The following is a 14,260-nucleotide window of genomic DNA, read 5'->3' on the forward strand; positions in this document are numbered from 1 at the left end:
CAGGCTCCAGGCTCTGAGCCATCAGCCCAGAGCCTGACGCGGGGTTTGAACTCACAGACCGCGAGATCGTGACCTGGCTGAAGTCGGACGCTTAACCGACTGCGCCACCCAGGCGCCCCTTGAACTTTATAAGATGATTGTAATAAAGAGAGTAATGCTTTGGCTGGTTCATGACAAAAAATTTTTTTTCTCAATGATTTTTTTTTCTCATCTTCTCCAATTTCTTTCTTTTCTTATGTAACTTCTTCCTTGTAATCTGCCCATGGCAATTTTGATTTAACCTCATAATTCTCACAAACAGCTCTCTAGAGTTAGCAATTATGTTCAAATTGAAAAGCAATGTGAGATTTTGGTTACATTCCTCTTATACCTTTCAACATTATCGAACACTCTTAGCTACTCCTTCATTTCTTGAACCACTCTCTTTCCTTGTCTTTGATTTTGCATTCATTTGACTTTTCCTCCTTCCTAATCCATCCTTCTCTTCATTTTCCTTTTTAGGCATATTTCATTTGTCAGACACATGTTCATGCTCCTAAAGATTTACTAGTAATCCTTTTTTCATTCTGTCTTCTTGCAGATGATTTTACTTGTGTCCATGACTCTGAGGACCACCTACTCATATATGAATCACAGGGCTATTATCTTCAACTCAAACTTCTTCAAGGTCCACATTCCTGTATCCAACTTCTTATGTGAAAGGTCTTCCAAAAATATTTCACAAGACCTTAAAATCTCTAATAGTCTTCTCTATACTTGACCTTCTTCAGCTATGTTCATATTGAGTTGAGTCATTTAAATCAAAACCTAGGATTAATTCTCAACATTATTATCTCTCTTCCTGAATAAATTCAGTTCTTCATCACGACACTCTGCCATCCTATCTCTCAATCTATTTCCAGGCCTCTTTTCATTTCAGTCATCAAAGCTTTAACTAAACTACCATCTTTTCCCATATCATACCTGTGACCCATAAAAATCTAATTTTTATACACATTGTTTCTTCACTCAAGTTTATTCTCTGTACTGAAAACAGAATGATGTTTATAAAGCTGAAATACGTTTATGTCACACTTAAATTTTCATATTACATAAATAGACCAATCTCCAAGCTTAGAATGCTAGAATTTCTTCACAATGACTTTAGGAAAAAGACAAAACTTCCTACCACCATTCCTTCCTTTCCTTTCTAGCATCTTCTTACACTAATTTTCCTTTTTGCTCTAATTTGCTTCAATTTCTTTTATCTGATGTGCATCACTCAAGAAGCAGTGTTTATGCATACTCTAGCTTTGATTGGAATGTTCCTTATACCTGTTCATGCATGCATGTCCAGGATACAAATTAGGAAGATTTTTGGATAGTACATCAATAATTAGTCTCTTATACCTTTTTGTTTCTTTTTTGGTTGTATTACATCCTGGCAGAATAGAAACCTAATATTGCCAGCTTTTACATCAGGTGCTCTTTGCATTATCCCAAATTCGGGGGGAAATGAATGCATCATACTACAACTTAAAATTCCCACATTAAAATGCAGAAAAGGATTACTTCACAGTAGTTGTTACATGTGAAATGACTATTATAGTAACACACAACCACTTTGAAAAATATGACTAGCTAAAATGTCACCTTTGCATATCACATCTGCAGAGCAAGCTATTTAAACATGGAAATAATTACATATCCTGCATTTTTTATTCATGGCTTTTCTTTCAGTTAAGAGTGAACACTATTTTTTTTAAAGGCCAATGTGTTTAGATTTGAAAATATAGAAGAACATGCATGCTATGGACTAAACATATGTCTCTCCAAAACTTATATATTGAAATTCTAACCCCAATGTAATGGTTTTATGAAGTAGAGACTTGGGAGGTTAAATAAGGTCATGAGGCTGGAGCCATCATAAATAAGATTTGTTCCCTTACAAAAGGAACTCCAGAGAGATTTCTCTCCATCTTTTGCCATATGAAGAAACAAGAAAACTTCAGTCTTCTTCCCAGAAGGCTCTCACCAGAACCCAACCATATTGGCATCCTGATCTCGGACTCCCAGTCTCCAGAACTGTTACAGATAAACTTCTGTCGTTTATAAGGCACTATGGTACTTTGTTATAGCACAGAACTGACAAAGACAATGGGAAAACATAAAAAGAATAAGTGACGCATGTTCACTGATCTGGTGGTTAGAGCTTTGAAAAAAAGTGTCACTCAAATGGAAAGAATACAACACTACCCAAGGTGACTTACGATTTTCGATACTAATTTCAAATTTTAAAAGAAAGTATATTCAAAATAAAGTATTTTGAATTTCTGTAGTGAGAAGTACCACCAATTAGCTCTTGTGATTGTAATGTAAATGCCTGATGTTAAGCTTTTGATTGCTGAAGCACACACTTCTTCAAAGAAGCCCACCTCAAATAAACACATTGTCAGCTACACTACTGCAAAAATAGCCATGCTGCCATTCTTGAAGTTATTTTAGAAAGTCCTGTGTAACCCAGATAACTGACATTTGCCTTTCCCTCCCTGCACTTTAATTCTCACTCTTGTTTTAAACCAATTCACCTATGAAGAGTGAACCTGGGAAAATCTTAGCATCCCAACCTTGACCCAAATAAAAGCTGCTTCCCAGGTCTGGGTGCTGGCTTTCCGCGCCCCATCTGTCCTTGAGTAGCCCTTGGACATGCTGTTTACCCTCTAGGGATTGTGAGGAATAAACCTTAAATCTTATTTTTTCAAAGCTCTTGACTGGTTGTTCTTTCGGTGTATACTGCTAATCATAATAAAAAGCAGTGTAACCACAGCATTGGGTCCACTCAGAGAACCTTCTGTGGGGACTTCCCAAATCCGTAAGAACCTAGATGAGTAGTCTCAGGAATTTCTAGCTGATAACATCACTATGGATAGACTGAGAGCAACACAGCAATTTATGTTGATGTAGTGTCCTTAACTACTTTAGAATACATGTGGCTGTTGAAATAATTCATAATATTTTGGGAGTAGCAGTTCTATTTTATCTAGGCATTTCCAGGGTATAAACATATTGTTCCCCCCTCACAAGTCACTTCAGCTTTTTAAATAATTCTCATTTAGGGGCTCCTGGGTGGCTCAGTTGGTAAGCGTCATGATTAGTCTTCAGCTCAGGTCATGATCTCACAGTTCCTGGGTTTGAGCCCAGGTCATGATCTCACAGTTCGTGGGTTCGAGCCCGCCTCGGGCTCTGTGCTGACAACTCGGAGCCTGGAGCCTGCTTCAGATTCTGTGTTTCCCTCTGTCTCTGCCTCTCCCCCACTCACACTCTGTCTACCCTTTCTCTCAAAAATAAATAAACATTAAAAAATATTTAAACATTGTCTCCCTGTGCCCAAAGCTGGACTTGTGGATTTTGCATTCTTTGATGTAGTAGGAAAGAGATTGAAAGAAAATACTTTGTGGGGCACCTGGGTTGCTCAATCGGCTGGACATCTGACTTAGGCTCAGGTCATGACCTCACAGTTGTGAGTTTGAGCCCCGCGTCTGGCTCTGTGCTGACAGCTCGGAGCCTGGAGCCTGCCTTGGATCCTGTGTCTCCCTCTCTCTCTGCCCCTCTCCCACTCACACTCTGTCTCTCTCTCTTTCTCTCAAAAATAAATAAACATTACAAAATTAAAAAAAGAATAGAGGAAACTATGTGCAAAAGGATAGGGGGTTACTTAAGAACTATCTGTACTTTAATTTTTCTACAAACTTAAAATTGCTTTAAATATAAAACCTATCAATGAAAAATTCTATAGTCGATAAATGAATTGATGATTCTAAAATTTTTTCAAGTAATTGTTAACACAGAAATGTATGTCAACAAACCTGTATTATAATAATTGAATCAAAATATTCAAAGATTAAGCAAATAACACATTTTAAAATTTGTCATTCAAATTATTAAGCTATATTGTTTTTTATAACAGCTTGCAGCTCACTACAATATGTAAGGACATGATCATTTCCACCAAAAATAAAAATATACTGAAAATTATTATATGACATTATTTTATTTTCTTTGGTAATTTAAGGATAAAGTTACAGAAACCACAATTTTCATTTAATCAATTAAGATACGACATACATATTTCTTGAATATGATTCTTTTTACATTATTATGTTGACATTTTCCCCAACATCATATCATTTACCTTCTCTGAGAATCTATTATTTCAAATATTATTTTTAATTCCAGGATCACCAATTATTTTCTTTTCATTGACTGGTGTTTCTATTTGAATAGCCACAAGTTGACTTGTTTTGTATGTGGGAAAGTTTTATTTAAAAAAAAATGCCTCTTTTAATTTCCCATATTTCTCTACTTCCCTTTCACCTCATATCCTCAAAATATTTACTCATATTTCCTTATTGTCATTCATTTTATTTTTATTTCATATATCCTAAATGGCCATCACTTGCATCCACATATCCCAATATTTTTTCCCAAAATAATACACAGGAAGAAAGAAATCTGCATAAATTGAAGGCATAGAATGCTACATATCAAACTCACTATTATTCAAAAGAAAATTAAAACCACTAACTTCTACAATTAAAATAGGGACACACTAAAAATTGGTTTTTTCACACAAGTTGAGGTATTTCAAGATGCATTTAAGATTTCAAAATAAATATTATAAACATTTGTGCTTGTATTAATGTGTCTGGGTTCTCCCACCTTTGTGTTGTTTATTTTTATTTATTTATTTTTTATTTTTTTTTCAACGTTTTTTATTTATTTTTGGGACAGAGAGAGACAGAGCATGAATGGGGGAGGGGCAGAGAGAGAGGGAGACACAGAATCCGAAACAGGCTCCAGGCTCCGAGCCATCAGCCCAGAGCCTGATGCGGGGCTCGAACTCCCGGACCGCGAGATCGTGACCTGGCTGAAGTCGGACGCTTAACTGACTGCGCCACCCAGGCGCCCCTGTGTTGTTTATTTTTAATTAATAAACTTTAGGTTTTAGAGCTGTTTTTGGTTCACAACAAAATTGGGTGTAAAGTACAAAGAGTTCCCATACACCTCTGATCCTACACATGTACCGCCACATTATTATCAACAGCCCACACCACAGTACTCTATCCGTTACACTAGATAAATCTACACTGACATATCATCACCCAAAGTCCATAGTTTACATTATGGTTCACTCTTCTCATAGAATCCATGAGTTTGGACAAATACATGATATGTATCCACCATTGTAGTAATCATACAGAATTGTTTCGTTACCCTAAAATCCTCTCGGCTCTCTGCCTTTTATTTCTCCCTCTTTTTTCTAACCCCTGGCAAACACTGATTTCTTTTACTATCATCATAATTTTGCCTGTACCAGAATTTTGTATAATTGCAGTCATGCAGATTGTCTTCTTTCATTTAAAAATACTCATATAAAATTTGCCCATGTCTTGGGGAGTCTGGGGGGTTCTTGGCTTTGGCTCAGGTAATAATATCAAGGTTTGTGAAATAGAGCCCCACATTGGGCTCTGCACTGACAGTGAGGAGCCTGCTTGGGATTCTCTCTCTCCCTTTCTCTCTGTCCTTCCCCCACTCATGCTGTTTCTGTCTCTCTGAAAATAAATAAAAACTTGAAAGAAAAAAAAAGATTCTTCCATGTTTTTTCAGGGCTTTCTAGCTCATTTCTTTTCAGCATAAATAATATATTCCATGATCTGGATGCACAATAGTTTATTTATTCATTCACCAAATAGGATACTAGGTTGCTTCCAAGTTTTGGCAATTATGAAGAAAGCTGCCATTAAAATCCAGGTACAGGTTTTTGTGTGAACGTAAATTTTCAATTCATTTGGCTAAATACCAAGGAGCATGATAGCTGGATCATGTGGTGTCCATTTAAAAAAAAAATGTTAATGTTTATTTATTTTTGAGAGAGAAGAGACAGAATGTGAGTGGGTTACAGGCAGAGAGAGAGGGAGACACAGAATCCAAAGCAGGCTCCAGGCTCTGAGCTATCAACACAGAGCCTGATGCAGGGCTTGAACCCAGGAACCGTGAGATTATGACCTGAGCCAAAGTCGGACACTCAACTGACTGAGCCACCCAGGCGCCCCTGCCATTTTTTTAAATATAAATTCCAACACCTCCATGTTTTCATGTTTTATTTTCCAGCTCATTAAAATAATTAAAAGCTAAAAAAAAGATGTTGTTTGTATTGAATAAGTTATTAATAATTTCCAACTGATTCTGAAGAAATAATATTTACATTTATTTCTACCACATTGATTTTTAATTTCTAAGAATATTATTAAAATTATTATGATATTTGGGACACCTGGATGGATCAGTCGGTTAAACCTCTGACTTCCGCTCAAGTCATGATTTCACAGTCCGTGAGTTCAAGTCCTACATTGGGCTCTGTGCTGACAGCTTAGAGTCTAGAGTCTGCTTTGGATTCTGTGTCTCCCTCTCTCTCTGCCCCTCCCATTTTCATGCTTTGTCTCTCTCTCTCTCTCACTGTCAAAAATAAATAAACATTTAAAAATTTTTTAAACTGTTATGCTATTCTTATATTAGTTACAACAGCAAATATTTTCAAAAGCACCTTCATTTTCAACTTCAATCAAACAGACTTCCAAACCTTCATTTTTTTTTTCATGTATTAGGTGGGAAACTCAAAATGAAACATTGAACCTAAACTGTCTTTCTATTTGAAGCATCTGTTGATATAAAGCCAACTTTATATAAATTAACTTTAGCTGTGAAATTTTCCTATTATAGGAGTCAAAACTTTAAAAGCTCATGTCACATTCCCTACATGCACAAGAGACCTGGCAATTAAAAGTTATTAAAAGTAATTAGAAAAACAGAAATTTAATTAAAATAAAAACTAAAGTTCAAAGAGTTATATAAAAATGTGCTTTCTGAAATTGTATGGATTATCACCTTGGGACACACTTTAATAACCAAAATACAAACTTACTTTTCAAGTAGATGCTGATGCTTCTTTAGGACTTTTGCTTTCTGATTCCCTTTTGACCATTAATATCACTATGTCCTCCATGTTGATGGTATCATAGAAGTCAACAAACGTTTTGATGGACTGCAAGATCATTAATTCATTAATTTCATCTTAAATGTCTCCTTTACTTCTGTACACTCATTCCAATTAAAAGAATTTACACTAAAATGAAACCCCAAATTTGCATGAATTGTTATAGTTTTCCTCTACACACTAAAGAACCACCTCAGCTAGAAAATATATTCTGAGTTAGGATTCTTTAGTGTCTGTTTTCTGTACAGATTACTGAACAGCCAATTTGTAAGTTCTCACATTTCCCACTGATCCCCGGTGACTAGCCTTCTTGAGACTCCGTGCACATTTCAGGCCATAGCACCAACCAAAGCATGGCAAGCTTCAGGGCAGGAGAACTAGCCCAGCTTCATCTGACACCTGAAGGAATTGTTAGTCGCCCTAACTATTCCTTTCTGTACTGCTCAGTGTAGTGGCTTTGGAGGGGAGCATTGGGTTACACTGTCTCAGGAAAAGGAACATTAAAAAAAATATTAAGTACCTCTTTCAAATTAATGATATCTTAGACCTTTAGTTCACTGCATGAACATTTACACACTGCAAGACCAAAAAAAAAGAGAAGAGACTAGAAATACAAATTGTAGGTCAATGAAATTCTCACATGTTTATTTTATTGCATGGATTTATAATGATACTCCTTTACAAAATTGAACATCTCTCTAGTACAAGTGATAATGGGACTGGATACTAGGATATCAAGTATAAATCGGCACCACACCAGGCAACCAAGCTATATGGTCTCCTTACACGTGTGTGTGCATCCCCCCACCCCCCGCACTATCAAGATTGTTTAAGTTGATTGTACCACACTTTGGACACAGGTCATTCACCCTATTTCATCCTGCTAAGGCAGTAGTTCTCAACTGAATGCAATTTGCCTTTCCGGGAAATTTGTTATGTCTGGAGATATTTTTGAATGTCAACGCTGAGGATTCTTATTGACATCTAGTGGGTAAAGGTCAAGGATGTTGCTGAACATCTTACTATGTACAGAATGGCCCCAAAACAAATGATTATAGGTGTAGTCTGTTGGTAGTGCAGAAGTTCAGTCACCCTTCTCTAGATAGATCGATCACAGCAGCCTTTAGCATCTAACCATTGGATCAAAAAGTACATGAAAAATTTTAAATTTTTATAAATAGGAAAGAAAGATGGCTGTCCCAAAAGAATGTTCATTGTAAAATAGATATATAAAACACTATAAAACTATTGATTATTTCATTAGCATTCACATATTTCAATGAGGTCTCTGTTAGTAATAGTTCAACCTAATTTTTTAAAAGTTGTTTTTAAAGCATTTGGACCTTGAGTGTAAATGATAAAAATAAAACAAATAGACTAGGACAGTAAGATGTTATAAAATACCTTTCAAGGAACTTGCTTTTAGAAATTACCTCATTAATTCTCATACTATGCCCATAGGGTAGGTAATAATAATTATTGTATCTGTTTTACAGATGAGAAAACTTGGTCATGCAGAGGTTAATTACTTAGAAAGGTTTAATTTGAGAGTCAGTTATAGGACTGGGAATAATATGCCAACTTAAAATTTCAAAGTATAATACTATGCCTTGTGACTCTATATTAGACTGAGTCCAAATATTTTTTCATTATTATATCAGCAATTACATTTTATCAGGAACATTAGGAGTGACATTAAACTCTAATTTAGCATTTTATTTATTTATCAATTCAATATATTTAGATTAAATGGCTATTATATTGAGAGCATGTTGATAAGTACTATGAGAATCTATTAAGTATGGAATGGAATAAGGGTCTTTCAAGTCAAGATGGGAATTTTCTCCTAATTCATCTTCTCTTAAAGGAAAAATCCTTACGTTCACGAAGACAGTGCTACATGTGATCTCCACACATCTAAGTCTCTGGAAAAGTCACTGCATGGAATTATTTTTTCTATTGCCACATCAGCATAATTATTCACTTGATGATTCTGATTCTTAAAATACTTACTGTTTATACATTTCATCCCTTTATAAGTGAAGTTTGACTGGGAAAATAATTTCTTTCCAGAAGTATATCCTAAGAGAACCTCTCCAATACTGAATATAATGGCCAATAATTAAGATAACACCTGGTGCCTAATAACTATGGAGTACATGTTAATTATTGTTATTATCATAATTCCCTTGACAAGGAATTAGATGAACTTGACTGAATTAAATTTCAGCTACTAAAGTTATCATTACCTCTCTGTCCCCACCACTTTCAAGGTGGAATAACTGTCTATTCCAGTACTAGTTGCTTTTAACAGTGAACCAGATTTCCACTTGCATATAAATAATAATATTGAACCATATTCTCTTTGACTTTTAAAAATAAATATTCACAGCCATAAATAAATAAATAAATAAATAAATAAATAAAGTTCTCCAATTAAACTACCAAACCAAAATTAATCTAAACTTTCTTAAATTTGTGATTCAATGACAAAGCAAAATGAACCAAAAATCAATCTTTACCTCTTCTTTCAAGTGATTGAATTAAATACACACTTTACATCCTACTAATATTTCTGTTTTTAGAATTTTTTAAATGTTTATTTATTTTAGACAGGGACAGAGAGAGAGAAAGAGACAGAGCATGAGTGTGGGAGGGGCAGAGAGAGAGGGAGACATAAATTCTGAAACAGATTCCAGGCTCCAAGCTGACACAGGGCTCGAACTCATGGACCAGGAGATCATGACCTGAGCTGACATTCAACCGACTGAGCCACCCAGGTGCCCCAATTCCACTAATAATTCTAAGCCAATCTATCAATTGAGACAGTATAGTAATATTGGTTAATCTTTTAAGTTTTAGAGAAGACTCAACCAACTTAGCCTTTTATGTGCTTTTGACCATGGACCAGTTCTTCAGTCTCTGTATGCTATTATTGACCTATAAAACAGAGGCGATGATAATAATATTATTTACATCACAGAGATTTTGTGAGAATTGAGTCAATCCATCATAATAACTTAGCATTGTACCTAGCATGAAGTGAGCAGCTAATTAACATAAATGAATATAGTCTCAGTGTTATAACATTTTCTAATGAAATGTGCCAGCTTCATTAATTAATGTCTTACTGTTTCCATTCTTACATTGGCAATTTTATCCCATGAAGGGTGGGCATTGATATTTTTGAAGAAAATTGATACGATGAAAATAGTATTTTTGGATGTTCAGTATGATTGTGGAAGGATATCCAATAAAGAAGAGAATGGGACAATAGAGATCAAGAAAGGGTTAATAAAATAATCTAGATATGGAGAGTAAGAGATTAAGATGAAGTAATAAAAGATAGAGTGACCTAAAAATATCCTGCAGAGGCAAAGTTATAGATGCAATCGTTGCCTCTTTTGTTTGATACCAACATAAGAAAGCGATTGCCTTCTTGGGACTAGGTCTGGGGAGATAATTTCTCTCTCCCCAAATGCATGTTTTCATGGTTGGAAAAGACCAATGTGATGAAAGCATATCATAGTGAAGACAACTGACCACTATTTTGATAGGATCATCACTCCCCTCCGCCCCAAACTTATTACTTTGCTCATATGTTTATAATAGTATATCCTCCAAGAAGTCAGTGTTTGGAACGGCATTTCAATTTAAGCACTCACATTGAAGTATATCATGTACAATGTAACTTACTTATAGTTGACTTTGTGTAGTGAATCCAAAAAGATTTTACATATGCAGACGTAACAACAAAAAAGTTAAAATTCATTTAAAAATTAAACTTGAAGTATGAACATGAGAACATGTTCTGCTTCTTGTTTGGATATGGAGATCTGCAAGATTATGTATTCATAATGACAAAGATAACCATCTGAGTAAGCTGCAAAATTATAGTTTTCTTTTTTTATGATTTTATTTTAATTCCAATGTAGTTAATATAGAGTGCTATATTAGTTTCAGGTGTACAATAAAGTGATTTAGCAATTCCATACACTACTCAGTGCTCATCAAGGTAAGTGGATTCTTTTTTTTTATACTTTCTTCAAATGTTTTATTTTATTTTATTTATTTTTTTTGAGAGAGAGAGAGAGAGAGAGAAAGAGAGAGAATGAATGACCAAGGGAGTGACAAAGGAAGACAGAGGATCCAAGGCAGACTCTCACTGCCAGCACAGAGCCCGATACAGGGCTCAAACTCAGGAACTGTGAGATCATGACCTGAGCCAAAGTCAGATGCTTAACCCATTGGGCCACTCAGGCACCCTGAGAGAAGTGTACTCTTAAGAAAACAAAGAAGATAAGTGTACTCAATCCTCTTCTCTTATTTCACCCATCCCCCACCCCCCTCCCCTTTGGTAACCATCAGTTTGCTCTCTATAGTTAAGCATCGGTTTTTTGGTTTGTCTCTTTTTTTCCTTTGTTTGTTTTGTTTCTTAAACTCCATATATGAGTGAAATCATATGAAATTTGTCTTTCTCTGACTGGCTTATCTTTACAATTATGAGAAATGTGAGGACTCAAAGAAACCCAAATAGAATAAATTCCGGAAAGTGAAAAGCTTTTCAGAAGAGCCCTTTTTTTTTTGGTAATGGTGGAACGCTGGGCATATGGCAAGTCCACTGTGATGAAGGAAGGTGGAAGCAGCTGAACTTTTAAGAAACTTTCCGTACCTGCCTCTGTGCTGACATAGCAAATTAAGATCCCAGAGTCTCAGGCACAAAGTGAATTTGCAGCCACCTGCTACCTCTTCTTCATAGGTGCACATTGAATAATCAGAGGAAATACACCATAAGCTGGGGCAGAGAAAGAGAGTTAAATGGTCCCCTGTGTTATGGAGACTCACTCCATCAAACACAAGGTAGCTATTGTCAGAATGCATCTGGGCAGAGCAGGAGAGCTGAGAAATATCAATCAGAGAAATGTCAGGTTTTGGGGGGGAAAATCTGAGAGTCAGATAGGAGTACTAAGAGAAAGTATTCTAGGAGTTCATGAACCCCTGCCCTCGAAGTCCAAGGGACCTGAAGGCCAAAAGGAATCCAAATACGTGGAACCACTAGACAGCACAGAGGCTACCCCAGTGACTCAAACATGGCAATTATTATCAAAAACAGGGAGAAACATCACACTGTTCTGCAAAGAGGTAATTTGTCTGTCATCTAGAATTGTCAGTTTCTCAGTTCGTGGAAAGTCCCAGTTGTACCATTAAGATGCCATAAGTCACAGAGAGGACTTGTTTCTGTTTAGGATATAGAAATCTGCAAGGAATTTTGCTCTCAACACTTTAAAAAAGTCAATATGATACAAAACTATATGTTTTCTTGAACCTGTGCAAAAGCTGAAGTTATAAACCAAGCATGTAACTCATTATCATGGAGAAAGTTCGAATTATCATATAAAATGTCCTTGACTTTCCATCATATGATGTCTATTTTTATGAAACGCACATCTATGTTTTACCATTTTCTCTCTTCATTGTGATGCATCAACCCTTCTCCACAAGCAAACCCATAACACTATCTTGTTACCATTTTATTTCCTTTCTCCTAATATGTAAAAGACTTCTCAAAATGCATATTTGGGCTTGACACAAAATATATATTTGGTCAAAAGTAGTATTTTTAGGAAATCAGTTTATCTGTGGTAAAAAAAAAAATTACAGAAGTGAGAGAGTAGAAAGAAGTCAGAGAGTTGGGGTTATCCAGGACCTGGACCGGGCTTCTAGAGAAAGGGATGTTTTTGAGCAAAATTTTCCAATAAACTAGGACAGATATCCAGTGTTATTTAGTTTACTACATCATAGATATAAGACCAGTTTATAGAATTATTTAAAACCTCTTTTTACATATTCTCAAAATAGATGATTTTTCTGCTTTCTTACAGTAAAATATTTTTAATTGTAATTTCTAGCAACATAAAAATATTGACATTTGAAAATGTTAATCTTTTAAATTCCTACCAATATAAAATCTCTATTATTAATAGCATACATTTCTTTTTTTAATATTTATTTATTTATTTATTTATTTATTTGCTTATTTATTTATTTTTTTATGTAGGTTCCATGCCCAATGTGGGACTTGAACTCACAACCGTGAGATTAAGAGTCCCATGCTTTACCCACTGAGCCAGCCAGGCGCCCCTCAATAGCATACATTTCTAAATAAACTGGATCTCATATAAACATAATTAGAGTTGTTGGAAGTTACATAGACTGAAAACTTTTACTATGTATTTAGCATAAAGTAGATGACTAAGTTGTAATTGCCAAAACCTGGAAGTTACCAAGATATTTTTCAGTGGGTGAATGGATCCATAACCTGTGGTACACCCACACAATAAAATATTCAGTGCTATAAAGAAATGAGCCATCAATCCATGAAAAAAACGTAGAGGAAACTTAGATTAATGTTACTAAGTAAAATAAATCAATTACACATATTGTTTTATTCCAACTCTATGACATTCTAGAAAAGGCAAAACTATGAAGACAGTAAAAAGCTCAGCAGTTGCCAGGAGTTAGGAGAGAGGGAGGCATGAGTAGATAGAGCACAGAAGATACTTAGGGCAGTGAAACTACTCTGTTTGCTACCATAATGGTGGATCCATGTCATTTTGCATTTGATCAAGCCTCTAGGTATACAACACCAAGAGTGAACAGTAATGCAAACTAACACTTTGGTTGCTTTTAATGTTTTGATGTAGGTTCACCAATTATAACAAATGCATCATTCTGGTGGGGGACTGTGATAACGGAGGAGGCTACTACCATATATGGGGACAGAAAGTATATAAGAACTGTGTATTTTAAACTCAATTTTGCTATGAATTTAAAACTGACCTAAAAATAAAATCCATTAAAAATAATCATAAGTAAGTTTTTAAAAAGATGAAGGTCTCCATAGAGTAATTTGTGTTCAGATTATGTCATGAATAAGGTCATTTGATAAAGATAAAAGACATTTTTATCACCCATTTTTACTGGCTTTTGGCAGGCCTTATTTCCTTGCCATATTGTCCTCTCCACAAATTTGCCTGAATGTTTTCATGATGTGGCTTTGGCTTTCCCCACAGCAAGTGATTTGAGAGACAGAGTAACAAGGAAGCACAATGCCTTTTATGAGCTAATTTTGGAAATGATATATCGTCATTCTAACATAAACTATTGATCACACAGACCAATCTTTCTATAGAATAGGAGGAAAATACACATGGTTGTGAATACCAA

This window comes from Prionailurus viverrinus, chromosome B1 (assembly GCF_022837055.1).
Source record: "Prionailurus viverrinus isolate Anna chromosome B1, UM_Priviv_1.0, whole genome shotgun sequence".
Taxonomy (NCBI): Eukaryota; Metazoa; Chordata; class Mammalia; order Carnivora; family Felidae; genus Prionailurus; species Prionailurus viverrinus.